Source organism: Neocloeon triangulifer, unplaced genomic scaffold (assembly GCF_031216515.1).
Source record: "Neocloeon triangulifer isolate White Clay Creek 2 clone unplaced genomic scaffold, ASM3121651v1 ptg000004l, whole genome shotgun sequence".
NCBI classification, from domain to species: Eukaryota; Metazoa; Arthropoda; class Insecta; order Ephemeroptera; family Baetidae; genus Neocloeon; species Neocloeon triangulifer.
This window is the reverse complement of record NW_026775547.1, coordinates 1,695,253-1,723,130: the sequence shown is the minus strand read 5'-3', so window position 1 is coordinate 1,723,130 and position 27,878 is coordinate 1,695,253. Positions and strand designations below refer to the sequence as shown.

The 27,878-nt window shown below is 35.5% G+C and overlaps 1 protein-coding gene across 3 annotated transcripts in view; it reads right to left on the bottom strand.

The window, feature by feature from the left end:
• The window catches only part of LOC132193556 (discoidin domain-containing receptor 2-like), a 124,598-nt gene that overhangs the window by 81,603 nt on the left and 15,117 nt on the right, over window positions 1–27,878 (bottom strand). For 2 of the 3 annotated variants that reach the window (XM_059614301.1, XM_059614300.1), the window contains exon 2: window positions 3,633–3,730. The gene's annotated coding sequence lies outside the window, so the exon portion shown is untranslated. Of the gene's footprint in view, window positions 1–3,632; window positions 3,731–24,676; window positions 24,768–27,878 lie in introns of those variants that run through there. The other variant, XM_059614302.1, reaches the window with a different exon arrangement.

The window sequence follows — 27,878 nt, the reverse complement described above, 5'->3', positions numbered from 1 at the left end:
GTGGAAAATATATGTATAAGTGCGGTGTGATATCAAGAATAAAGAATAATATATGCATGAAAAGGTTCTGAGCCTCTGCAACTTTTTTCTTTCTTTTGAAAAAAGAAGAAGAAATTTCAGAATAAGATCCAATAAATCATTTTCATTTATGTAATGAGAATTTTAAAAATAACAGAAACAGACTTAGAAACAGTTTTCTAATCCTGAAATGCCAAAATTCTAATTTTTTTAAACAATTGTAAAGAAAATATAGAAAATTATTTTTAAAATGCAATGATTTTAACTCATAATTTTATGAAAAATTTGACAAGGACAATAGAATTATAATATATATTATCTTTTAATTCTTTTTTATACTTCTTTAAATAACAATAGTGTATATTATGATATTTGATTTATTTGTGAAACTTTTATAAATTAGTTGATGTCAATAGTACTTTATAGAACTCAAAAATCATTTATATTTTTCAATGAAAAAGTTGAAAATTTATAAGGTTTCTAGCTCAGTACATATTGCCTGTAAGAAGTGTATTCACAAATATGAAGAAGTTATGTGCTTATGCAATTAACGGATTATATGCGATTATATGTCATTAATGAAAATAAAAATAAGGTAATGCCGAATTTAATGTTTTGAGACACATCATCGTCCCTGGCAATAACCAAGCTACATCTTGTCTAAGCCACTCTGGGAATATGCAACGCAATCCCCGTCGAGCTTTCATTCCAACAAAGTCTTTCATTTATCAAAAGCGCGCCTATACGAAGGCGGAGGAGATTTGAGTGTACAATCCTTTCTTTCAGTTTTTCTTCTCTCTTTTATTATTACTCTCGCGGCGCTGAGAGTGCAACAAAACGGCGTCGCTTAGCGAAACGTTCAGCAACAATGACTGCGCCGATAACAATAATCGTCGTTTAGCCGAGCAAACGAAAATGAATGAGGCCTTGATTAATGGAGAAAAAAGAACCGGCAGAGATGATCCTCGCGATTCTCTATTTATTTTTGCCGGATGACATGTTAATAAGGAAAAGCTCATCATTCATGCACCTTAATGAGCTCAACGTATTTATTTTTTTTCCAGCCTGATGATTTCATTACGTCGCACACCTTTGAAAATTGAATCGCCAGCAGATTAATACATATATTTACTTTTCAATTTATGCAATTGTTCCTCCAGCATGAAAGACAATGAGTTTTATTGATAAAAGAGCAGCGATGGTTTCGCCGATTAAATAAAACTCTTGCTAAATTCAGCTCCAGCCGCAGACACAAAGCGAAAAAATTTCGCCATCCTCCGAAATTGCCGGCTATTGAATTCGGCTGTTCGCAAAACGCCCTCTTGAAGAAAAGAATAGCCTCCCATATATATAATTTCTATTCAAAATGCCGAGGTCGCGACCCCTTTAATGGCTAAGAAAAATTCCTCGGCTGGTCTCCTTTTTGCAGCGCGCGAACCATCAAATTATCAAGTTGGGCTGCACAGTATATTATAAAGTAAAAGTTGATTCATTACACGAACGCCGATTTGCAGGTGATGAATGGGATTTGGCAACTTTTGCGCAAAAACACCTCGAATTTCAACCTAGGCTGGAAATTTAATAAATTTAATCAGTCGCGCTCGTGCGTAAATTAAAGTGAGTTTTTGCTGCAGCCGCGCTCGAGAGAGATATCATCCGGCGAATCACGATTTCCACGACTTGCAAAAGCGGCCCTTTTGACAAGGATTAATGCTCGAACCGATCACTTTATCAAAGTGCAGAGAGAGACGCAGCTGCCTTTTCTTATTCTCGCCGGTTCTCTGACCTTAATTTCACTCCGCCGCCGCGCAAACTTTGACATTTGTGTAATTAAATCGAATAAAGAGAGAGATTTTCAATTTCAAGACGCGCGCACGTGAGAGGATATTTATTATCCCTGCGCGTGCAATGTGTGAGAGATCGAAAAAGAATCAGAAAAAGCAGACAACACATTCTATTGCACTTAACCGGGTTTGACGGCAGATTAAGCAGTGTGTCTCGAGTAATTAATCTTCATCCAGCACAAAAGATATACTTGTGATTTCTTCATCTTTCTCTTTCTAATCGGTTTAATCTCTCTGAAGGGAGGCTAATTAACGGTCAGATTTAATTACTAATCTGGGTGTGCCCTGAGAAAAGCACTCGTCATTTTTTTTTAACCTTAAAAGGATTTTATACTCTACATAGTTTAAATTCGCTCGCGTGCAAATCGCAATTAATAATTATGTCAGAGCAAATTACAGATTTCGATTAAGCGTGCAAAACGACTCTCTCAATTAATGAGCAGCTTTCGTCGCAAATTGGCTTACACAGTGAAATCGAACACCAGGTAAAATCAAAGACCTTTCGCCGGTTTTAAATTTAGAGTGCACCGGTGTAATGGACACATTGGCAGGTTATTAGACGTGTAAGGTGTGTGGCGTAATAATGCTTTCATGTTAGTGTGCCGGATCATAAATCAAAACGGCGAGTTGGACGGTGCAAAAAAATGCTAATTAAAGTTATGGAGCCTGAAAAATTAGTACATCAGTTTGATTTAGCAATTTTGTTTTACGACCACCCAATGAATTATTAGTTTAAGATAAATGCATTTGTTTTGCATGAAATATTCAGATTTTTTGTATAAAATTCCTTTAAATCTTCATGCAAATAAGTTACAAAGACGCAGAACGATGTAGGAAGAGAAATTTTATTGTAGTTTTCTTTTTTCTGAATCTGGGGAAAAGTCCTTTTTGAACAGAAGTTAATATTTTGTTACATTTTAATTATTGACCGTCGCTAATGTTTGAAATAAAAAATTGTTCAAAAAAATTGCTTTGGAAACTCCAACGATCACTTAAATCATAGTTTAATTTTTAGTTACTCAGCTGCTTCTGCTTTGAAAATTAAGTTATTTTCGAAAAAAAAAATTAGATCTTCCCTACATTTATTTATATTGCTATTTTTTTTTCTTTTTTTGAAAAAAATGATCATGTTTGATAGTTAAAATGTGACTTTTGAAACAAAAACATATTGCAGAAAATTACCATTTATTTGAATAACTGTATTTGCAGCTACATAGAAAATTTAAAAGTATTTATCGTGACAATAATTAAAATGAAATTTATGTCTGTAGCGGCCATTGAGTGCTTTTTAGCTTTGTTCGGGGGTAGAGTTTCACAAACACATCAGAGGCGACGGCGTGCATATTATTTTGTGCTTATCATTACGCTATTGTTGTGTATACGTATGATATATCAGACTCAAAAAACCGCACACACTCGCACAATAGGGCTGAATACGTAATGCACAAAAAGTGACATCACTTTCTCATTATATTCAAAACACTTTTTCAACGCGGCCATCTGCGCCCGCCGAGATTCTGTCTCTCTCTGCTTTAAAGCCGGATCGAAATAAAAAAAACCCTTTGCCGGCGCGCGTGTGATATATTTATCCCTTTATTCTCCGCGCGTCGTGCGCGTGAAAATATATACACATTAAATTGCAATGCGAGAGAAAATGTGAGAGACAGAATTTGGAAAAATACGGCTCTCTTTTTAAAGTAAATTTTCCCTCTCCGGTTCAATGAAGGAATGACAGTGTCGCTTTTTTACTCTTTGTGGAATCCACCTTACCTTTTGCATAAGCGTGTGGCTGACATGTAATTTTTTATCTCGCGCGCCGAGAGCAGGAGGTTGGTTTTCAGCGATCAGTGGCACCGGCAGCACTTCTTCTGCGAACACAGAAAACAAGTCGTCAGTACGGTTTTCGTATTTCTTTCTTTCTCTCTCGCTAGAATTAACATTCGCTCTCAGCGAAGAAGAGAGGTAAAGGAATAATATATATAAATAAATCGGACAGACGTATACGGAGAACCGCGGTTTCAAGGTTCACAGAGCGTGCTGTGTTTTTGCTCTTGAGATCGGCTTTTCTTTTATCTTTTGGAGCTGATCGTTTAATTATGAACCAAAACGAGCATAAAAAAACTCACCGATACACAATTGAAACACATTTTGAGGGAGCGCAAAAACACTGTAGCTCGACAGTAAAATTGTAAGGAAGCAGACAATCAGCTGTGGGAAAAACGCCCTCTAACAGCCATAGTGATAAGAATAACCGCCTAATTAAACCGGTAAAAACCGGAAGCAACCAGCCAGTGCATATGCAGTAGTTCCAACCCAAAAAAACATATTTTTTTCTGACATAATAGTTTTTATAGAATTATGTCCTCTGTCAACACAAAAAATAGTAAAATTTCAACAAAATGTCAACTTTTCATTCATATATTTTATATAACTTTCTCAAATTTTGAGGTATTTAATTTAATTTAATTTTTTTTTATGGTTGAAATTAAAAGTGACTCTCCGTGTGGTTCATATGCAAGCGTGGGTCGCTACCCTATCTCTTTCTCTCTGGCTAACTAAGGCAATGAAAGTAATTCCAAGTGCCGTGCCAAACATCTGTGGCCAAGATGAAATATCCGCCTGCGGTCTTCAGGGAATTTCGCATAAGTAGCCGCGATTATTCCCATCTTTCTCGCCCCCTCTCCTCTCGGCCTCCCTTGCTAAACATTCAGCGTTACATTAGCCCGAGTTTGAATCCGCAGGGAAATGTGTCGTCGGTATTAATATTGCTCGGTTGGCTGACCGGCAATTAAGTCGCTCCCTTATTAGCTCGGCGGCCGACTGGGATTAAAATATTAAAGGATTGAGCTCCAAATTGGCCCGAGCCAGATGAGCACCCTGTCACAAAATGTGCTGGAATTGTTGCTGGTCAGCGCCGGTTTAATTGAATTTACGCGTCGGTTCAAATGAATGTTTGTGACGAGAATAATTTGTCGAGTAAGCAGCAGAGAGGAAAATGAGAAGTTGACACTGACAAATTAAACTGGACCCAGCTGGAGCCCAAAATAATTTCAATTTAAGAGTTTAAATTTGCAAATTTAGGACAGGTTGTTTTACCTCACAGCTTCAACAAATATGCTGATCAAATTCCCAGACATAAAATTAAGACAATTCATTTTTACAACTATTGAAGAAAGTAGAAAATTTTTAAGTTTATATTTATAAAAAAAATGTATTTTACATGTAAATATGTAAATAATTTAACGTATTATTTTATTGATATTTTCATTTAATTTTTTTAAATTTTAAATATTTTATTACTTTTTTAAGATTTCTTTTTTTCCATTTTAGCAAATTTTATTTCTTAAAAATGAAATTATTTTGGATAAATCAATATTATATTAAAATTCTGAGTGAATAAATTTGACGCGTCAAGTTAATATTGAATGGTAAATATTTGAAAAACTTATAATTTAGGGTTAATAATTTCTTCCAAAAGCTATTTTAATCTATTGATATCTGTCCTTAAGAAACTTCAATGTTAATTTGCAACGATTTAAAATCAATAAAAGCGTCAGTCCCGTAGCTGATATAACTAAGAAAGTATGTCACTCTGCTGCTCTAGTGGTCATTGCTCCCACGACGGGGCAAGAAACAAGTTCAAAAAGACACATAATTTGCTTTTCCTAAAAAGCACCTCTCGCTACATTCAGTTCTTGCTCGTCGTCGTCGAAAGCATTATGAAATTAGGCCCCGAAAAAAGCGCCGTGTATGTTTTGTCGCTGGGTCTTTGCTCTTTTTGCGTCCGAGCAACGTTCAATCGAGGCTGCTGCGCGGCTAATTGAGTTTTGATTTGTCCGAATCATATTTTCTAATGGCACACCAGATGCTGGTGTTGCTTTTTTCTAGCAATTTGCTTGGTGAGTCAGACCTGCGAAAACACATCAGACACAACACGGCCGCGCAGTGATGAATTTAAAAATCATGAGTTGCTTTATTGCTTTAATAATATAATAAGCCGTGGTTATTTGCCGCCGCCGAAGCCACCGTCGACGTCACAAGCACACCTTTTTACTCACCAACTCTCGGCCTTAATTTGTGCATGCGTCTTAATTTTGTTGTGACTCACATTTGTCCCTGCGTGAAAAATAATCGCCCCGAGCGAGGAAAATCATAATGAGATGCGTGTGGGCGATCAGTTCTGAAGTTTGTTTTAAATGGAGTGACACATAAAGATGATGATTCAAAACGAGATCAGCCGCTGCTGACGAGGCCTAATGGGTTTGGAAGTTTCTTTCCTTGTTCAAAGCTCAATCAACCTTACCTTCTGTATTTTAGAATAGCATAAAATATAACATTCAAATCGTTTTGTAATCGACACGTAAGTAAAATATATTGTTTGAAATTTATTTGTTTACAATATTCCTATTTATTAAAAACAATTTTATTAAAAAGATATATTTAATTACAATTTCATTAGAAATTTGCAATTTTTTTAATATGTATTTATTTAAATGTTTTTAATATTTGCTGTATTGTATTTAAAAAATATTGATTACGTATTTCAATTTTGAGGAAATATGTTTATAATCGTATTAACAAAAACCCAATTCTTGATATAAATTGTGTAGAACGGTGATTTTCTTAAAGAAGCATATCCCAGAAAACACTGACTATTAATGAACAAATTTCCATTCACTTTTATTTATTTTAATTATTGGGTGAATTCGACATAATACATACTAAAATTTAAAAAATGGTTAAAAATTATTATGTTCTGAAAATATTTAAAATAAATTACAAAATCTACTAAATTGTATAAAATGTATTCTTCTCCTGTTAAGTCGTACACATGTTGTGTTCAATAAAATTTTCGAATCTAAAATCTACTAAAAAGCATACATGGAACGAAATACATAATACGTGCAAAACATCTGATGAAATTTCGTATCATTTTAAAGAATTTTGCAACTTAAATATATAGGGATATTTGCTTTATAAAAATGCATAAATAAATTAATTAACAAAATATTAGAAAGACTTCCTCGAGCGAGCTGAAATCTCCAAATATTCTTTCTGTAGCAAATATGAATCATTAAATCTCATGGGACTTTTTATCGCATTTTCCTTGCTCAAATTTATATTTTAACCTATTTTTAAAAAAATATTCAAGAATAGCCTGGAAACCAGAAAAACTAAGATTATCTGCTAATTTTGCAGAAAAACCTAATAAAATTTGCAAGTCTCTTCTGCAACGTAAGGTGCAGGTTGAGGAGCGGCCATAATCAGCAATGCAAAAGAGACATTCCGCTTCGGTAAACAACGTGCCGAGCAAAAAGCAATGCGCGAGAAAGGCAGGCACAAAAGCAGCTATTAAACCGCGACAATGATCTTGTACACATCACGTCTCGTCTTTCTTTCTCTCGCTCATTTAGCATTCAAGGTCTCACTGCTGTCGGCGATTGATCATCTCTTGCTCGCCAACAACAAAAAGCGACTTAATTGATCAGAGCGATAGCGGTGTGCATAATTCTGTCTCCATCCTCGTCACTTGCTATCATCGCGCCAGCCACTTTAAACCCGAACAATGACACGCTAATGATTTCCCTCTCGTCTCTCTGCGGCCCGGTGCAAAATATAATAATGCTGCGCAAATGATAATGCTGCAGACAAGCCGCCGTTTTACTCTCTCGCGTTCGCAATCAGCCGCCGGCGTGGTTTCACTTTTTGCCTCGCATTTGGCTGCTGCAGTGAGCTTAAACGCTCCATTGTTCAAATAAAGGGTTTTGGGGAATTGAAAAAAATGTCTAACTTTTTGGAAAAGGGAAAAAATTTGTAGGGAAAGCCCTGTATTTAGTTATTGGTATTGCGAACTACAAAAAAATCGGCTTTGAAAATGAAATATTTTTTTTTTATAAATTTTAGAATATAAAATAAGAAATTTACATTTATCATAATTTTGATTCACTGCAAATATCAAAGCTTCAAAATCGTGTATTTTAGTTGTAATTAAATATTTAAAAGTGTCTTTATGTGTTCAACGAATAAGCCTGTAGTTAAAAAATTATTTGATGATATTGAAATTTGCAAATGGCGCAAAAATTTTCTTAATATATAATGATAAAAATTGTGGAGAAAACAAATTATGGGACAATTTCCATTGTACGCACACAGCAAATTTCCCAGTTAATTTAATCTATATTAATTGTGATTTTCATTACTATGTCTCTTAAAATTTTATTTCCGATAAAGAGTTGAATTGAAAATTATTGATAGAAAGAAATTAACGTTTAAAAATTAAATTATTCTTCATGAAATTATAACCAGTTTAATGGATAAAAAAGCTTATCCTTTTCAATTTCATTTCCAATTGAAGAATAAATAAATTGTATTATATTTTTAACCATTTTTATTATTTAAAGTAAAATTGTTTCAGTAAAAGCATTTGCGCCGTTAACATTCTAGCAGATGAATATTAGAAAGAAAAAAAGAAATACTTTCATTTTTACAATAGAGCTCCGAGTTAGAAGCCATAACGACACTTAACAATCTTTTGTTACATTTCGCCATTATAATATTTGTGCAAAAAGAAACAAATTACCGACTTTATGGACTCGGGCCGACGCATAAAAAGCACGAAGCGCACCCACGTCGTGCCCGCTCTCTCTTTGTACCGACTGGAAATTCAATATATTTACCCAGGCAGGCGTCGATCAGGCGCCGCTTAATGAACAAAAACGCGATATTTGCTCAAAGAGGTCAAGTCGGCGCGATCCATTTCGCTGGCGCACAAACCAAAACATACGCATTCGTTGCCAACAAATATAACGAACGCGGCGCACGCAAACTTAAAAAGCGATCGATACATCAGAGTCTGGTCGTTTTAAGTACGGCTGAAAAATGCAAGCAGGTGCTTCTTTCGCTCTCGGTTGAAATGTTTTTGAAAATTCTCGTGTCGGACACGCGGAAAATTAATCCGGGATTCGTGTTCGGCGCGCCGCTCATCACTCAGCCCACGTTTATAGTACGCGCGGGTCTTAAAGAGTTGGCCTATGATGCCATCAATCAGGAGGGAATATTTTCGAGCAGCACGCAAGCAATAAAAATAATAATGCGCTGCTTGGTCGGTCGAGGTCTGTCTGTGTGTTGAACATGAGCGCACAGCTATTTTTGAGTGATGTTTCAAGTCGGCCGCCGGGAATCGTAAAAAATTAATTGGACCGAGTGCAATTACTTAATTAAAACGGAAGAGCATATAGATGATATGCGAACAAGCAGTTTATATTACGAAGAAAAAACGGCTTAAATATAGTTTTGTCAATGAAGACGTATCAATTGTCAATTTTTAATGTTACTTTTGACCTTTATTATTTCAGCTCTGGTTACGTTTTGAAAGAACTACGTACAGTAACAATTTTAAAAATAAATGAATTATAATTTCGAATGAGATTGATCATTAGTAAATTTTTTTTCTTTAAATAATAATCATTTAAAATCCTTTCGTTCCAATGTAATCAGAAATAGTACGTCAAAAAGTCCGCCTTTGAGTAATATCTTTATTGCTCCTCTTGTAACCATAGCAAAGCATGTGCTGGGTACAATATTTAATTTTCACAGACAAATTAATTTATTTGTAAAGGAACTTGTACGCCTCATTTATCCAAGAAATGAATTTTAAAGCTTTAAAAAGTAACAAACACTGTATAAAGTAATAATAAATTTAATTTTAAACATTTTATTAATGTAATATGTATCAATATTAATTTTTAAAAATTATAATAACTTTAAAAAAAATTGATACTGACTGATTTTTTAAATATCATTAAACTGATAAATATGTGAATTTAGAATTTTATTTTTGGGCTTAGTTAATCTTGCCATATTTTTAAAGTGAAAACTTTTATGGTGTGCGATGATGCACCAATATGGCACTTGGTCGAATGGAGTCGGACGTAATTCATTCGCCTCTTGTGTGTGCTGAAATACGATTCCGACATAAAGAGTCGTAAAAAACAAGTTTAATCTGCCAAGAAAAGTTTTCGGTTTAATAAAGGCCGCGCTTCTTGTGCCGAAGCGCGCCGGCGCTCGTGTGGCGATAATAATAATAAACTCGCTCTCTCGCATTAAAACACACAGGCCGTGTAACACCTTTCAACTTCGGGACGTTAAAAATTGTAATTTACATTCCGAAAAGCCGCGCGCTGTGTGTTTGTGAGCAATACCAAAATGACTCTCCAGCTGTAATATAGAGGACGAGAGAAGGGAATAAAGAAAAGCATGGGACGGAGAAGAAGGAGCGCACGCGGCGCGCGAGGAATGAATTTTATTTATGGTAGTGTAAACCAACTCCACCCATGCAGAAGAAGAAAGAGAACGAAAAGACATGGAAATCCTTAAATTTAAAGAGTCTCAAAGGAAACGAGAAGAATGTCGTCGCTACGGCAAACCCTTTTCGCTTCGTTTTTGTGTTGTGTGAATATAAAATCAAGGGCCAACGAACCAAATTTACTGAAGATATTTTTATTTTATGGTCCATCAGAGTGAAGAAAGTAAAATATTTGGAGTTTGGAATTCAGTACGGTTTATTAGATTTAAACATAACAAAGTAAAATAATTTGATTTTGACTATTTATCTTATATTAACTTGAATTATTATGATTTTGCATCAACTGTGACTGCAATTAAAAGAAATAAATAAAATTAAATAAAAATTTATTCAGAAATTGAAAAATTTAAAAAAAAATAGCTTGTATGGAAATCTGCACATTTTTTTCTTCGTATCTTTAAATTAATTAATCCAGAGGTGATTGTTGAAATGAATTTTTTTAGAAAATTCGCAATTCAAATTGTAAGAATTCAATTTATACTATCATGACTAACTGTAAAATTCATTTCCAGCATATCTTTCTTACTTTTTTTACTCAGGAATGACGTTCATAGAAATTCAAGAGAAATAAAACATTTCCATTGTTGCACCCCAGCTTGTACGTTTTTTTCCAAACAGAGACCATATTAAACACAACTGTGGGCGCCGAGTGGAAATAATTTCCAGAAAATTAATCCCGCCGCACCCGGAAATTCTCTCGCCCTTTCCCATTTTTCCGGCGAGCCACCGGGGAAATGCGTACCCTGTGATATTTAAATTTGGCGAGGGATGTGTACTGAATTTATTCCGGCAGCAGGCGGCCGGTACTTAAAAGCTGCACGCCAACACGAATTCTGCGTCCCATTGGCTCGGTCGTTTTGATAAATTGCAGCCGAGTCAGACAAACAGTGGCAGAAGCAGGAAGGTTGGTTTTGGTGTGTGTGCCCCCGTGGCCGTTGTGATCGATATACAAGGCCGGCTTATTGTGCATGAGTGTGCACTCCTCTCTCTCTCGGTCTCGCCCGCACGCCAAGAGAGCGAAATGTACATTCACAAAGGCAGCTTATTGAAAACGCATCTGGAATACCAGACGGCGGCAGTGAACAGCACCCCTGTTCGCCTTTCTCCGCGACGACGACGACGAGTTCATTGCAAAAATGCTTCCCTCGTCCTGAGAACGGACACGGAGGGTTTCGAAAAGAAAATTTTTGTTTTCCGCCGGGACATCTGCATTACGGGCCAAGAATTCGTGGGGGTGATTTGCATGCAAACAATAAAGGTGGTACAGAATTCTTTGCATCCGTTTGGAATTTGACGGAATGATTAAAGATGCCATACGTTGTTTGGTTAAAAAGAAACAAATGCTGACGAGAACATGGAAATATCTCTCTGGCCTCTGCTCCCTTGAAAGAAAAAAATGTAACAAAGGAAACGCAACCTGCGTGACAGCATTGTTGATCAGGTTGCATATTTTGAAAATTGGTAAACTAGTTTTTTGGTATTTAGAGTAAATTTTTTGTGATAAAAATTAACTTATCAAATATCAAATTTAATTAGTTTCAGGGGTTCAGAATAAACTATAGAGAAAATAATTAAAAATTTTAATATATTTTGAAGCTCCCTTAAGGTGAAAATTTTCAAACATGATAACAAATCTATGAAATAGATGTCTTAAGATTAGAATTTTCTTTTAAAGAACAAGAAAAATTTTGGAATTTTCAAACTTATTTATTCTTTTTTATCCTGCACCTTTATACCACCTAAATCTTTTGAAATTAAGCCTCAAATTCCTTATTGTCAACATGCGATAAAATCAAATTTCCATTTCTTACGTATGTTCCTATTAATTGTACGCCGACAAAAAATAAATTTCACTGCTGGATCATTTATTCCATTTGAAATGGGCTTTCTGGGCGCGTTCCAATTATTTTCCTGATCCAATATTCCAAATCAAAAGAATCCCATTCCCGATTATCTGCTTCACGATCCGATTGAGACTCACACACCTCTTGGTTGTTTGTCAGCATCGAAAGAAAGAGAGAGAAATGCTCTATTCTCCGTTCCTAACACTCGAAAGAGAGAAATTTATGGGTCAGTCTCCAACAGAGGTATTAATTTTTATATCCAAGAACAACGATTCTTTCTTTCTGTGCGGTAAAACACATCACGCTTCATTAGCCGTGTGATTCAGAAATCAATACAGATTAATTGAGCGCGATAAGACGTGTCACTGCTTTCGTATACGGTCGTGCGTATCATGTGCCATTAATAACCGCGCTGTTAGATTTATAATTAATAATTACATCATTGTTCTTGCATGGGTGGAGTGTTGCACGCAGCAGGATTAGTTCTCCGCGAGAACAAGTTCCATCAAGAGCAGCGAGTTTTTATTAATTACCATCAAACTTGACCGCGCGCCTCTCTTGCTGCTGAATGACTGAATTGTAATTACGCCCGCCTGAATATAAGAGAGGGGTTTAATTTCTCTGATTAAAACTGTTTTGCTGCTCGCGCGTCTGAAAATTAATGAGATGTTATCTCGTCAGCGCGCAGGAGAAAGAGAGAGTTTAATTAGAACCGCTGCACGTTGTTTTGTTTTTCTTCGAGATGAGACGAGCAAGTGAAATCATCCCGTCCAGAGATTTGTTATTAACAAAGTTTGATGAACAAATTAAAACAAAAAAATTGTGTTATTTTGTTCTGGCAAGAAAAGCAGCAGTCTGTGAAAAAAACAAATTTAGTGGATCTCTATAATAAAAATTAATAATTAAAATTGGTTTCATTAAATATGATTATAATTACTAATAGGTTTTATCATATGGTTTTTTTTTGTACTTTTAGTTCGCTTCAACTATTATTCATGGCTAATTCATGTGAGGTAGCTTGTTGTATTGTATTTATTGTTTCATTTGATTTAATTGAATGAAGAAAGTATTGTAAAGTAATATAATAAAAGTCCCAAACCTAAGAGACAGATAGCATTTTACTGATTGCTTAATACAAAATTTAGTGATTGCCACTAATATAAATACTTTAATTTACGGTAAATCTATATGGGTTTTTATAGTTGATTATACTATTACGCTGTAAAAACGATATATGAACAAGTAAAATAGAAAACGTAATTTTAATATAATAAATAATAATGTTACGTAAAAGCAATAAAAGCTAAAAATAAATAAAATGCACAATATTGTTATTTAAATTGAAATTTAAGAAACATTTAATAATAAATTTGGATTGCTTTAAACTGCTATCTCTGTTTATTTTTGATTTCAGAAATTTTAATAAATAAAAATACATTTTAGTTGCACAACGCGTTACTGTCTGTTTTCCTCATCAACCCTGTTGCTGCCTTCCAAGTCTTGTCTGCAAAAAACAAAATGAGCTGCTAATCGTTATAAACTCGCGGGCGCGAGCAGATTCGCGAGAGAGAAAAGAGACCGTCGCTTTGTGTTGCCTACTATACTTGTGCACGGAGTGTTGTTCATTACACGCCCTTTTGACTATGCACGGCAGACGAGCACGACAACAAACAGCATCTTTCAGTCTGAAAATGCACTCGAGTTAGCAGAGAGAGAGCGAATATCATAATTGCCTCGCTCTTCATTGCTTATGCTTCAAAGAGCAAAATGATCATTAATGCTCCCGGAACGAACAAACCCCTGAAGGAGATGAAGAGAGCCAAAGAAACTCGGCGTGTATAAATAAATATTGAGATAACTCGCAGCCAATAACTGGTTGGAAGTGTTCCAAGCAAGGGTTGAACCTTTGTGAGAAATTTCAAAAGCTGCCGAGAGAGAGACCCTTTTGCTCGGATTCTCTTTGCATGTATAATCCGAGAAGAGAGCAGCTTCCTTATACTCTGCTGCTGTGTTTTATTAGTTAGAACGACTAACCAAAGTTTTCCATTTCGCTCTCTAATGGCAGGACTGGTAAAACCGCACTCATTCCGCCAGTGGCCATACCAGTTCTCTCGCTCGCAATATTCATCCCCTTGCTCTCTCCGTTCCGGCGTCCGGGCCGCCGGATTGCTCACTTATGTTCATTACATCGACCCTCCCTGTTATATTGTGCGCTCTCACATGCAGCAGCAGCAGCACCAGAGCAATCATCTTATGGCGCAGTGGTCAGTTATCGCCGCATCATTGTTATTTCATTTTCGGCCTTGCTCGCGTCCCCTCAAAAACACAAGCTGTGTCACAATAATCGTAAATCATCGCTATGCCAAATAAATCGGGGTGAACGGGGAAAACTATTGAAGCGTTTCGGACGGCGTTTGACAGCTGACATTAAGCTATTTGTTCTTATTGACAATAAAGATATTTTAGTAATATTTGTTGATATTCGTCCTCAATTTAAGCCCCTGCATTTCCAATATTATAGCCTAGCTTTTATATCAGGTATTTATTTTTTTTTCATTTTTAAATTTCACAATTGAGTAATAATGACATTAAATAAGTTACGAATTCAGAGTGGACCCAACGCGTACAGGGATTGAATAAATGAAAAATTTTAACATATAGCTCTTGCATGATCACGTTGATTAATAAATAAACTTTATTTCCAATATTAAATTTATTTTTTATTGATTTATTACATTAAGTTTTGTAATTTATACATATTTTGTTAAAAATTTTCAAATTATAAATTGTATAGTTATTGAAAAAATAATAATTATTTATATTTATAAAATTTAATAAATTAAACAATAATCTTAAAATGCAGATAGAAATGTAAATTTATTATTTTTTTTCTAAAAGAACCTATGTTGTAAATATTATAGATTTGTCAAGGAAAAGTTATTCTCAACTGTATTTTTGTCAGTCCTGCTTCTGAATCTTCAGGCATATTAAGGGATTTCTTTTTTGTTTTCTTTCACGTTATGAAATATTTTCTGTAATTACAAAAAAAGAGTCACTAAAAAGAATACAAGTAAAAACTAAAATTTATAAAATTAAATGCATCTTGTTTTAAATAATCTATCAGATAGCATGCTCTTTATTTTTGCTTTTTGAAGGAAAACTATATGAATATATTATAACATTACGCGGAAAATGCATCCATATGAAAAAAAGAGGAAATAAAAATGTCACTTTCTCTCTGAAACATCAGACATCATCTCTCTATACACTTTCTGCGAAGTCGCCAGCCGCTTGCTCTGCTCTTTCCTAGCTTTTCTCCTCTTTCGTCCCCCTTGACTTTTTGTGATTTTCATTTTCAACACGTCACTTCTCTTTTTACGTGAAATGATGCTGTGCTGATTTGATCGATGTGGGGGAGTTTTTTTTTTCGCCGGTGTTCTCTCTGTCTTGCTTGCACGCACATTGCTGCAGCATCTCCTTCTTGTAATATTGCTCCGGCACACTGGATCATGTTGTCTGTCACATACACATGCACATAGAGGACAATCGTACCGAGCTGGGCTGATGGCGACGACGCATAGGGGAAAATTGTCTCCACCAGCACCACCTTTATCTCTCTCCAAACATAATGGACTAAAGCCCATATTTTATAAACTAGCCGGAGCAGCAAATTAACTGTTAAATTTGTTCATCAGAGAAAATAGGAAAAACCAGAAATAAAATATCATATGTACCAAATTTGTTTAAAAAGTAAACTATTTATTAAAAATTGAATTCTCAATTCAGAAAATGAGAAATCCTTCATAATCTCCAAATTTTTTTGAATATCTTTTACAATTTCCGTCAATTAACTTAATTTACTGTTAAATTAATACAGATTTTCTAATAAAACTCCAAATTTTAGATTAGAGGCAACAGAGAAACGCAACTGGCCTGGTTCACGATTTAAACTTTTATTTCAATAGTTCCTGAATTTATAGGATGTTAATTACTACGGAAAAAGGACTCTGCCGTTTAATTTTTCAGTGCAGTGCACGTGATAATGACACATTTACGGGTGGGACCACCAAAATTATTCCGGGATGGAATAAACGCGTGGCAGCGAGCATATAAATATAGATTAGAAGAGCCGCTCATCAAGTGCGTCCATGGATTGGAGAGAGAGTGAGAGGGACGAGCTGCTGGATAAATAACAAATAAAAATATTTTGGGAGTTGTCCCGGCGGGCAACGGCAGCTTCGAAATGAATTCCATGTCTGTGTCGGTATCCGAACAAAGTGTTTGAACAGCTTCTATCAATCATTTTCCACGGCTAGAGGCGCCCGCCCGGAATAATAAAAATCAAATATCATGTTGCATCGCACCAATAAAAGTGCTAAAAACGAAAAATAAATAAAAAACAATATTTAATAATATAAAATACTTAATTTCCACTTTAATGATTAAATTATTAAATCAATTTTTGTGTTATATTTATTTTAAATAATTATTTTACATTATTATTATAAATATTTTATTTTAAGATGTATTTAATCACGGTAGCTTTTATCACTTCTAAAATTTGACCTTTAGTCTCAACTCTGGTACATAAAAAACATGATGAAAATATATTTAGTTTAAAACTGCTTGCTAAACAATATGTATAGTTTTTAATTTAAAAATAAATCATTAGAAACTTCAGCTGTATTATGTTATTTCTATTTTTTTTTTATTGAAGTAAAGCGATAGGTGTATATAATAAAACTGCAGTAATGACTCAACATTTTCAATCTGAATCTAAATTTATAACTTTACAAAAAATTAATAGCATAAAATTAAGACAGTTTAATTTTAATGCTTTTCCTGATATTTATTTTTCTTCCACGTTTATTTTTTTATTTTTAATCGTGTCATTTATAAAAAAATTAATATTTTAATTTAAAAAGCATTAGTTGCGTACGCTTCACTTCTTGCTTGCGTTTTAATGTAACCGCACAAGAGCACAAAACACGGAAATTTCATTCATTAATTCAAAAGGCACTTGCAGCTCGAAAGCCACAGCCGCGCGCGCGTGTGTGTAATTATAATTCAAGAGTTGCGCGCATGCAAACGATGTCTATCAAAAGTTGTGTACACGCCGAACACCCACACAGCAAAATCCAATTCAGCAACAAATTCGCCAGCCGACGTAATTAAATTCCCTCTTCTTTGCTGCTGCTGCGGTAAAAATTATATCATCTGTTACTGACAAACACAGCACGCCCATTCAACTGGACTAAATATATATAAAATGATGTTCTGTAATAACAGCAGACGGAGAGGGAGAGAATATTATTACAGTTTGATTTGTCTGGCGTGTGCATGAAAACATATCAAGCGCACATGCAAATGATAGGTTTGAAGTTTGAAGCACGCTTTCCGCAGATGATACTTTTGTTTCAGTCACAGCCAACATCATGGATATAAAACGCGCTGGCGAAAAAAGGAACATGAACAGCGAAAAACCGGTGGTATCTGCATTGGATTTCACGCGCATGGACATGACGACGAACAATGGTGAGCTGTGGTTTTTCATGAAATGACGACGACATGGAAACTGAATTTTGTTTTTCCATCAGATATCATTTTCATTCTCTTTTTGCCGTCGTCTATATAATCAGAATATTTAATAACTTGGTGCATAAAAAAATCCAGCTAAAATATTTATTTTCTGTTATTTAATTGAGAAAAAATGTTTGTCAAATTTGTTTTTTTATTCAAAAATTTTTTCTTTCCTCTTTTCGTTATGGAAATAATTTCTTTCATGAGGAATTAAACTATTCTTGATTTAAATTAATTATTTATTTTTGTTTGATAAATCAAATTCGAATTCATCTGCTGTTATTTTTGCATCTAATTTTGATGCGGAACGTGACTGCCGCTTTATCAAATTTTCAAATCTCTAAACGGATGAAGAAATTCAGAAAGAATTAGTCATCCGATGAATTAATCAACGGCGTTTTCCTTTTCATCTCTCTCGATAAATTTCCGCCTAAAAGTGCTGACTTTTCGGCGCGTTAATTAATTAGCTTGGGAATCACGTCCCAATAAAATTTAATCGATTCCGAAGCTGTGGCGTGGGATGTGGGAAGCGCGCCTGAATTTTGATGTTGCCCCTAAGCGTCGTGTTTATATTAATTTTTTCAAACGGAGAGCGGAGAGGCTGGTTAGTCCGATGGCCATGAGCCGGTCAGGTGTTTTAGAGGCGCCGAGATACCTAGATGTAATTAATTATTATTCGACAGAAGTGTTTCCTCTCTCGATGAAGAAGGAGAAAAAAAACGCCGAGCCGCGCGCGTGAATCAACAATCGGCACGTAACAAGGTATTAAAAAGTCGTTATTAAAAAAATAAATTCGTAGAATCCCTATTTCGATAATAAATTATCAGGCAAACTCGTTTTCGGCGCTTGCAAATTAATTCAAAAAGCGGCGGCGATTTTTTACTCTGGGGCAATTTAAGTTTGTGCTGATTAAGCTGGCGGGCAATTCATTTGTGACAAAATGCAAAGTGGACAATTCTACTCTCCAAAATACATACATACAACGCAGGCTCTTTCGGGAGCCAAACTGCTGGATGAGCTGCTCTTTGCTTAATTAACTCATTCATTCATTTGAGGTACCGCACGTATGTACATATGCGCGAAACGCATCGCTGGCGCAGAGAGGACGAGTAAAATGTACGTTCTGCTGACACTTTGGACGAGTAGAGCGAGTAGCGGTCCCTCTCGACACATTCAATGTTTTATCAATGCGGCCCTGAAATTCACTCGCTCCACTCTCTGAATTATTAGAGTTGACGCTGCCCGTTGCCAGCCACCGACACTAGTCAGACAGAGTTAACAATTCAACGCCAAATCTCTGCTCATTTTTATTTTTCTTTTTAAATTTACTTCATTTTGCAAACAATAAAACAGCAATTACTGTACAAAAACATTCTATAATATCATATCTGGGTTCAGTTGATATGTCTTGTAGGAGAGACGGTAACCAAAATTTATAATTAAAAATTATATTAAAAAAAAGGAAAACAATAATTTTCAATCAAAATGAAGAAGACGAGTGTTCTGCAGTTAAATAAATAATACTAAAATTTCAAATTTATAATTTAACATTTAATTGATTAAAATGCAATATTATTCATCATAACATTATGAAATAGAAAACAATTTTAATTGTAATATAAAGTAATATTTGCGAGATTTAAAATTAATAAAAATAAAATTTTAATTGGCTTTTTTACTATAGATTTTGTGGATAAAATATCCTGATATTTTTCTATATTAAATTTGTTTTTACTCTTTTCTTAAATAAGAAAAAAAATTGGAGTCAAAAGAGCACATTTTGATTATTCAGTCGGTACTTTCTCGATCAATTTATGCGTGGGAGTCGTAAACCGTTTTATAGGCAGAATCGGCTGAGTCGATTTTTTTAAAAGGACACGCATCCCTGTGTATGTGTACGCGGGGGTGAAACGGAACTTCCCGTCGTTTGCACCATTCCTGCGCGTACACTCAAATAGCTCCCCTTATTACGTCAAAAACACCTGCATCCCTTAAAAAGCTGCCGAATTATATCAAAGTTATGACGTCTCTCAAACATAATAACGTCCATGCCCAATAAAACTGCTCGTTTGATGGGAAAACTTTTTATTCCGCGGGCCAGGAAGGGAAACCGCCCCGCCGCTCTTTCCTTTTCGCTTTTTCTCACCAAATCTAATTTGACGCTGCCGGGCCAATTTGCATATCGCGTCGCGGCCGGGATGTGACGACGACGACGGTGTTGATGATGTTATACTTTTTGCGTGTTGCGCTCGGCGGGAAATTAGAATAATGCAATAATCAGCACCCTCGTAGTGCGGAGAAAGAGAGGGACGTGCACCATACACGAAACCGCGCCACCCTTTTGCTGAAAAACGCCCCCACGCTTTCATATGCAGCACGTCCCTCTCTGCTTTCTGTAGAATGAGAATGTACTCGAGTAAAATCTTAATGTTGCAGTGAAGAGAAGCGAGAGAGGATGGTGGTGCTAAATTGATAAATAATGCGGGAGAATCTCAGTGCAGTCGTAATTGAAGGGGCTCGAACGCGTCATGCTAAAATCTAAAATTGAAGCATATTGCAATTTGATAAGAAGATCATCAAATTGATTGCGTTGGTGCGGGAGGGGATCATAATAAGTCCTTCCATCTGGCGAAATTTCTCAAAAAATCAATTTCGTGAATTTTGAAATCAGTTTACTCTACATGCAGGAAAGTTTCTTTATTAAATTTAATAGAATTTTACAACAGTAGTTTTTAGATTTTATTTTATTTATATTTTTTTTTTGCCTATCAACAACAAAACCTGAACATTTAAATTAAAATTTAATTTGAACCTACAAATTCGGCTGTAAAAAAATAATTTCCTAAGTTTATATACTTAAGAGAAATAAAAGGTTACAAACACTAAAAAATTAAAAAAAAAAATTGAAAGATCATTTTGGTATTTTTATTTTTATTCTAATATAATTGAAATTTAAGATTGGAAGAAGGGAAATCTTGAAAACTTAGAAATGAGGAAAAGTTGAATATAAAGCCCTTCATTGTTTCATTTCAATTTTCAAGGCGGACTTTTATATGAAAAATTTAATCCGACCACACCGAGCAAGGGATACTCTCGCGCGCCTTCTTAAAATTTAATAAACAAAGGGGGTTAAGATTGCGCCCCGGCCAGAATAATATGACGCGCTTCTCTGCAAATCCAGTGCTGGAGTGAGAGAGAGAAATGTAATCTTGGCTCCTCCTCGGCAGTTGCAGCACAAATTGGAAAATCCGACTAGATTCCGTATCTTTTTCACTTTCCACCGCTTAAAGTTCCATCTCTTCCGAGAGGAGAGCGAATAAACTATTTAAGACATTGTTTCCTCTCTTTGGGCCGGCGGAGAAGGCGAGCAAGCAAATCCTAAGAGCATTTTCAGCTCGTCATAAATATAAACACATATAAACGGAAAAAAAAAGGTTTTTTTATATATCGAGACCGTGAAATTTTTATACGCACCGCGCCCTCAGGGTGTTCTTTCTTTTCTCTCTTTTTGCGCGTAATTCCCTTTTCGCTCTCTCAGGCATAGTAGTGCGCCGCGTTCATGTAATGGAATTTTGGATGCGCACCGTACCAGCAGAATGATGAACAACCAACACAAATATAAAACAACCCCACAGGGGGCAGAGGAAAATAAAAGGTGTGCGCGCGTGGTTTTATTGCTTTGGCGCGCGGGAAAAAAGGTGAGAGATGAAGAAAGGAAGATTTTTAATCAGAATGCGTCTGGACGTTTATATATATTTCTGGTGTTTGTACCTGCGGGACGAGAGAAGAAAAATATGAGCCGCCGCTTTAATTGGTTAAACGTCGGCGGATAGATTGCTATCCGAGGAGATCTTTCATCTCTCTCCAATTTATCACCCTCTGGGAGGAAGAAGGAGGATTTTCCCCAAAATATTCTTCCACGAAAACAAACATAGCCATAATTATGCTGCTAATTGGATGAGGAGGCGCTTTATTTTATCCCGTTTTATATTAATAGGGTTAATCTTCCATCTCGAAGAAGACCAGAGTGTATATTTAAATTAATTATAAAATAAATAAAAATAGCACCAGTTTTTCGGAGAAGATTTACAGACCAGGCGCGCCTAATAAAGTTTGAATTTATCAAAAAACATCATCTCCGTCCTCTTTTGTGACAAAAAAGGAGCCTTCTGCTGTCGACATGCTGTGAGCAGCCCCGGTAACAAAAGTTACACTCAATGGACGTCGATTTTTTCCTTTCCGAAAATAAAGGTTGCGACCATAAATCAGCGACAGCTTCTTGTATTCTGGACCCTTGACCCTCCCTGCATGTGTGAGAAAAAAGGCAAGAATAATAAGTGGCGTGAATAATGGCGACAAGTAGGCAGCCCCGCACTGCACACATGTAAAGCCATAAACTTCCGTTCTTTCTCGTCCGCGCCTCCAGACATTCGGTGAATTTTTCCTAGACATTTCACTCTCTTAATGCACTAGTCATGTGTGTGTGTTTTGTTGTCGGGCTTATTCACTATTTAAATGAGCCAGTCATGCATGTGCGACGCCTGCCATGGGAATAATCAATACATTTCACGCACCGCAACACAAAACTTTTGAATGGGAAAATTATTTTTTCGCTTTCAGTGGCGTTCACGAGCGTGACACTGCTGCCACGGAAACCGTTCATTTCAAATTGTATGATAAATAGGCCGGTATTCTTTATTTTTTTATTTTTTTCACTTCTTGGTGCCAAATTCAATAGAATTGTTGTTGAGGATTTTTGTTAGTTTGATTTATTATGTAACGATAAAAATGACTTCTAAGTTTCAACAAAAATAAACCGATTTTCTTTAATTTTTGAGACATTATTTTAATTTTCTTGACGGCATCAGAAAGCTATATTTGGAATTTATTTCTACATTTTTCATTAGAGATAAATATTGGCTACTATCAAATCTGCCTTTTCTCTTCCATAAATCAGCTCTGTTAAGAAATTTGGGGGGGAAATGGTAAAAAATATCTTTAAATTTATTTCCATTAAAAAATGAATTTAAAAAAAAACAATTAAGTATTTTTCGCCCGTCTTACAACTAAAATATGAATAGGTGTAAAAAAATTTTAAAAATCTTTCTTTCATTATCAAAGAACTCTGCCGTTAATGGGACAGTAAAGCTGCATGAATCATGAACTACCAAGAATCGTACAGTATTTCAGCACTTTCAATTTTTTACGTTGCAGATTTTACGACCCGAGGTTATACAATAGGGGAGCCTCGTCGCTTTCCACACCCAAGCAGAATAAGAAACTGCATTTGTCGATTCTCTTCGCGGACACAAAGGAAGGAAAAGAAGAAAAAGAGGTCAGCAACTAAGGGCACGAACAAAGGGAGGAGGCAAAAAGAGAGGCGTGAAACGCGTCTAATAATGAGAAAGAAGAACCAAATGTAGTTAGCAACTTGCTTTTCTTTCCCCTACATGTGCTTGCCAGGACGCTAAAAAGCCCAGAGTTCCTTTCGCTCTTTCTTCCTGCACAAATCACAAGCTCTATATGAAAGTTCAAAGCAAACTATTTTTGTTTAATTTAAATTAACTGCAAAAATGTACTTAAATATTAAATATAAGTTTAAATTTGTTTTCTCCACTCGGTTTTTTTTATTAATACGGTAAATTTCTCTTTGTAAATATCATCGAGCTAATATTTTTTATGGTTTTTGCTTGTACTTGTTACAGGGTATGATTAGCTGAAGCTGTTGTTGTACGATTTTTTTCATTTAGGCAAAAGTCACTCGTGCATTAAATCCATACTCCCGACTGCGTGTATGACATGAACGTGCAGCAATAAATAATTATTTAAGTGCAGAACATGCCCCGGCGAATCGTAAATAAATACCCTGCGGTACACGCCGAGAGAAAGAGCAAATTATTCAACCATTTAATCTTATACACTATTTCTTTGTGCTCGGCGGGCTTGTCTCATTTCTCTCCTGTACATGATGTACGACCTTTTTACTCCGGACATTAAATTTTATATATTGTTTGAAATTTCGAGAAGAAAGCTTTCTCGGTCTGACAAACGCAGCTAATTAGGAAATTTCCTTTCCGTGATTGAGCAGTAAAACTCTTTTTATGCGTCTGAAAAAGGTATATAAATGACGAGAGTAAAAAGCCCAGAAGGACGGGCATAAAAATCACACTTCCATTATATTCCACATTTACATTAGAGTGCATTTGGGTAAAATGTGGCCCTTGGCCCGCGAGTCCGGTTGAATAGGAAATTATCTCTCCACGCAGCGCACACATATGGAAGTGATAACGAAAACGTATAAAAAAAAGCGGTGGAAGAGAGGCTGCAGTGCTTTTATTTATTATTAATGGGTCCGAAATAATTCAAGATAAAAATTGTGTTTTAAAAGCTATGTAGACGGACTGGAGCAGAGAGAATAAAAAGTTTAATGTGCTCCATAGCGGCTCTATCACGCATATGCAGGCGTGTTACTTTTCATTTTAAAAGGCTTAGTTGCACGCTGGGAGAGAAAGAGAGAAAACATAAATATATATTATTTCTGTCTGTGATGTTTCACAGCACTGCGGTCGCCTTTGGGAATTAAACGGCCTGAATCATAATCGAAACATTTCTTGAATTAACACTTTCCTCTATAGAGCATAGAAAAAGGAATGGTTCTTTAAAGGAAAAATTAGTTATGAGGAATGAGGACCAAACTTACAAACTTTTTTTTAAAATCATTAACTTACTACAAAAGGGACGTATTTTAAGTGATTGTCCTGCAAATATTTACTTTGTTGGCATTTGTACGAACTTTGCATTAATTCAGCAGAATAAATTAATTTGCATTCGTTCTACTACATTTTTAAATATTTTTCAGATTTCCACATGGAAATAAATCGCAAAAATTTCCGAAATGCTACATTTATCATTTTTGCAGTAGTTCTGTACAATGATTGTCAATTTAAATTTGTCTCAAGTTTGCAAATTAAAGAGATTTAACAAATTAAAATTACATAAAAATTATTTTCATTGAAAAACCAAACCTTGAACTTTCTCCACCTGTTTTTCGGCTCAAAGTTGCGGCGTGTATTTTTTTTCTTCCTTTCAAAAGACAGATGTTTGGCTTCCAAATGTATTTACCTGCGAACAAAAAGGAGAAATATGTTTACTCACAAACAGAATTCTTTACATGAAAATGCATCTTTTTTTCTCTGCTGCTTTGTATGCAAAAACTACTATTACATGAAATAATATATTCTATGGCTTCTGTTTTCACCGCCGTCTCTTTTTTGCCATATGTCGGAGGTCGGAACGGAGTAAACAAAAACGGAGCCGCGGAAAAGGACAAAATGATGCCTTTTCTGGCTCACACAACAAACGCGCACGACAGGGATATAGCAGCACAGCTGGGTAGGAGCCAGGAGCAGAGGCCATTATGCTCATGAGTTGTCCATCATTCTTGCCACTTTTCTTCTCCCCTTGCGAAAAAAAAGTTGTTGCTGCTACTTTTGCGTGTTGACAGCTCGGCTACATGGCGAGAGAGCGAAGAGGAAAAAGAGCGACAGGACGAGATGGCGATGTGAGTACCGTATGCATATGTTATTCGCACCGCCGCCTGTGGAGCTCTCTTGAAAAATTAGCTTAATGGAGAGACACGTAATAAGCACACAGCTGTCAATGGGCAAATTAGCGAGACGAGAACAAATAATAGTGAATGAAATTAATCTTTTCATTTTCTTATGAATAAAGATTATTTTATAACGTATTAAAAAACAAAATAAATGCTTGCATCGCAAATTATTGCAAAATTGTCAGATTTCCAACAGCTTCAAGTTTTAATTACGCTTTTGACAATAAAGAATTTAAATGATTATTTTACTAATTTCTTGAGTACTTAGAAATTAATTATTGCTTAATTTGTAACAATTTTTGATTTCAATGTGGAACTTCAATTTATAACTTTCAAAACCGTTCCGCAACTTTTGACCCATGTGAGTAGACAACAAAAAAGAAATTAATTTTTTTTCTTCCGAATTTACGTTTAATTTTATAACAATATAAAGTAGGCAGCGACAATACGTCCTGTATCTTTACTCAAATTGTTGATAGAACAAATTTATACCAGAAAAATTGGTCTGAAATAATTAAGCACTTCAGTTCATACTTGGCAAATATGCAGAAACAAAAATATTAATTTTGTGTTCTGACAAATATTTCCAGTTCATATGTTTTTCTTAAAATGGGAGTTATTATGTGTTTTCATTTTAAAGTTACTTTTCAAATGCGTTCATTTCAGATCTTCTGTTACGAAAATAGCTACACGCATTCACCACGTGGGCGTCTTTACAGTTTAAGTAATTATTTCCGAGAGCCTAAATTTGAAGAATCATTTTAATCCGGCACGCTCACAATCCATTTTTCTTCCCGCACAGTGGTGCAGTGTGTGTTGATATTATAAGAAGAAGTTGTGTGGCCTCGAGAGATAATTTTAATGCACCACAGTGCACTGCTCTCGGGATGTGACTTTCTGGCAGAGTTCACGGCGCGAGGGGGAGCAGTTTGGTTTATATTTCTGGAGCCACTTGGACACATTCGTCATTCCAATGGGCGGCAGTTTAATCTCATTCGAAGGAAAAAAATCCCATTCAAAAAAAAAAAAAAAAACGCTGCTGCCTCTTGAACTTTACAATAATCCTGTTTCGCGTCGCTCGGAACCAGTGAGTTTATTTTTCCTATTTGGATGATTTTTTCAGATCAATGGCTGACCCGCGTGCAAAAAGTAAAGCGTAGCGTCCGAGGGAAAAACCTTATTTATTTTCCAAACAAATCTCTTTAGCTCTGCCCCAGCAGAGTCTTAGCTTATCAAACGCGCACCTTATTCTCCGAGAGAGAGAAAAAAATTCTCTTTCACTCTCCCTACATGCGAAGGCCGTGTATTATTTGTCCTCCTTTTGAACTCGGCTAATATAAACTGGATTATTTTGTCTGCTCTCCGGGTCTCATCTGCCGACTTTTTGTGCGCATTTGACCGGCATGAGACAGGCAGGTCTCCCCTAATACATACAGATGTTGGCATGGGAGATTTTTATTTCCGACGGGAAAAGTGACATGTCCAACTTAAAGAGATCAAAAATAAATTTAATTTGTCGAGGCGCGCATGTGTGTTTTGTCGGGGGAGTTTGCGACAAACTCGATAAGCAGAAAATTGGCCAGCCCTCTGTAATAAAAATAAAAACTTGGCGTGTAGCGTCAGTTTATTATATTGTAATAATATAAAAACAAACATATAGGTTTTTTCTATATGTAAATATACAAATTTGGTTTGATTATTGCGGTATGTGGGTCTGAATTCTGAGATCGAAATTGTTCTGAAGTCATAAATCAAATGATTAAATGGGCCGCCAGCAGGTTTTTATTCCGAGAGGTGCACCAACACCAGAAATAGTTTACGAGCGTTCTAATCAGAGTTGCGTCCAATTTAGAAGATTAATTAAATTTATTAAAGCTTGTTTTCTTCTTGTGGCGTGGATCTGTTTTGGTTACTTTAAAGGTGGCCCTCGGGCGCGACTTTCATCATCAATCACAATTTAATCAGGGTATGATGCGACGTGATTCATTTGAATTATTTTACAATGCATTTGAATGAGAGGAGAGAGTATTAAGCTTCCTCATTTCGTCTGCCTACGTTTGAATCTATAAATTTTTAAAAAAAATCATATATGTGCATAAGGAAATTACATACTCAAAAAAAATGAAAAAATTATATTCAAATGACTCGAATATATTAAGAGCAGAAACAAAATATTTTTATATTAAAAACAAGAAGTCAGAATTGAACAAAGAAAAAAAATGAGGAAATTTTAATTTTTTTATTTATTTTATTTTTTTTTTTTTTTTTTTTTTGTAAGCAAAAACTTACGATAATCATGATTGCAATATAATTTGAAGCTTCATTAATTTTTAAAACTTTCTTAACTTTTATGGCTCTTTTTATCCACATCAATGCCAATTTTTAAAATTGGAGCAAGATTGAGACTCGTAACTCGGAGAAATTAAAGTCAGTGCGAAATTTCTGAGACAGGTCTGGAGGAAAACGCAGCAGGAAGCATTAATCTCTCGGCGTCTCTCTCTGAGAATTTAATTATCGCCCGCCGCCGCTAAAAAAGCGATCCGGCAATCTCCTCGCAAATTAGCGTTGCTTACACGATCCTAAAACTCGGTACAAGCCCATAAATTTCCCCGACC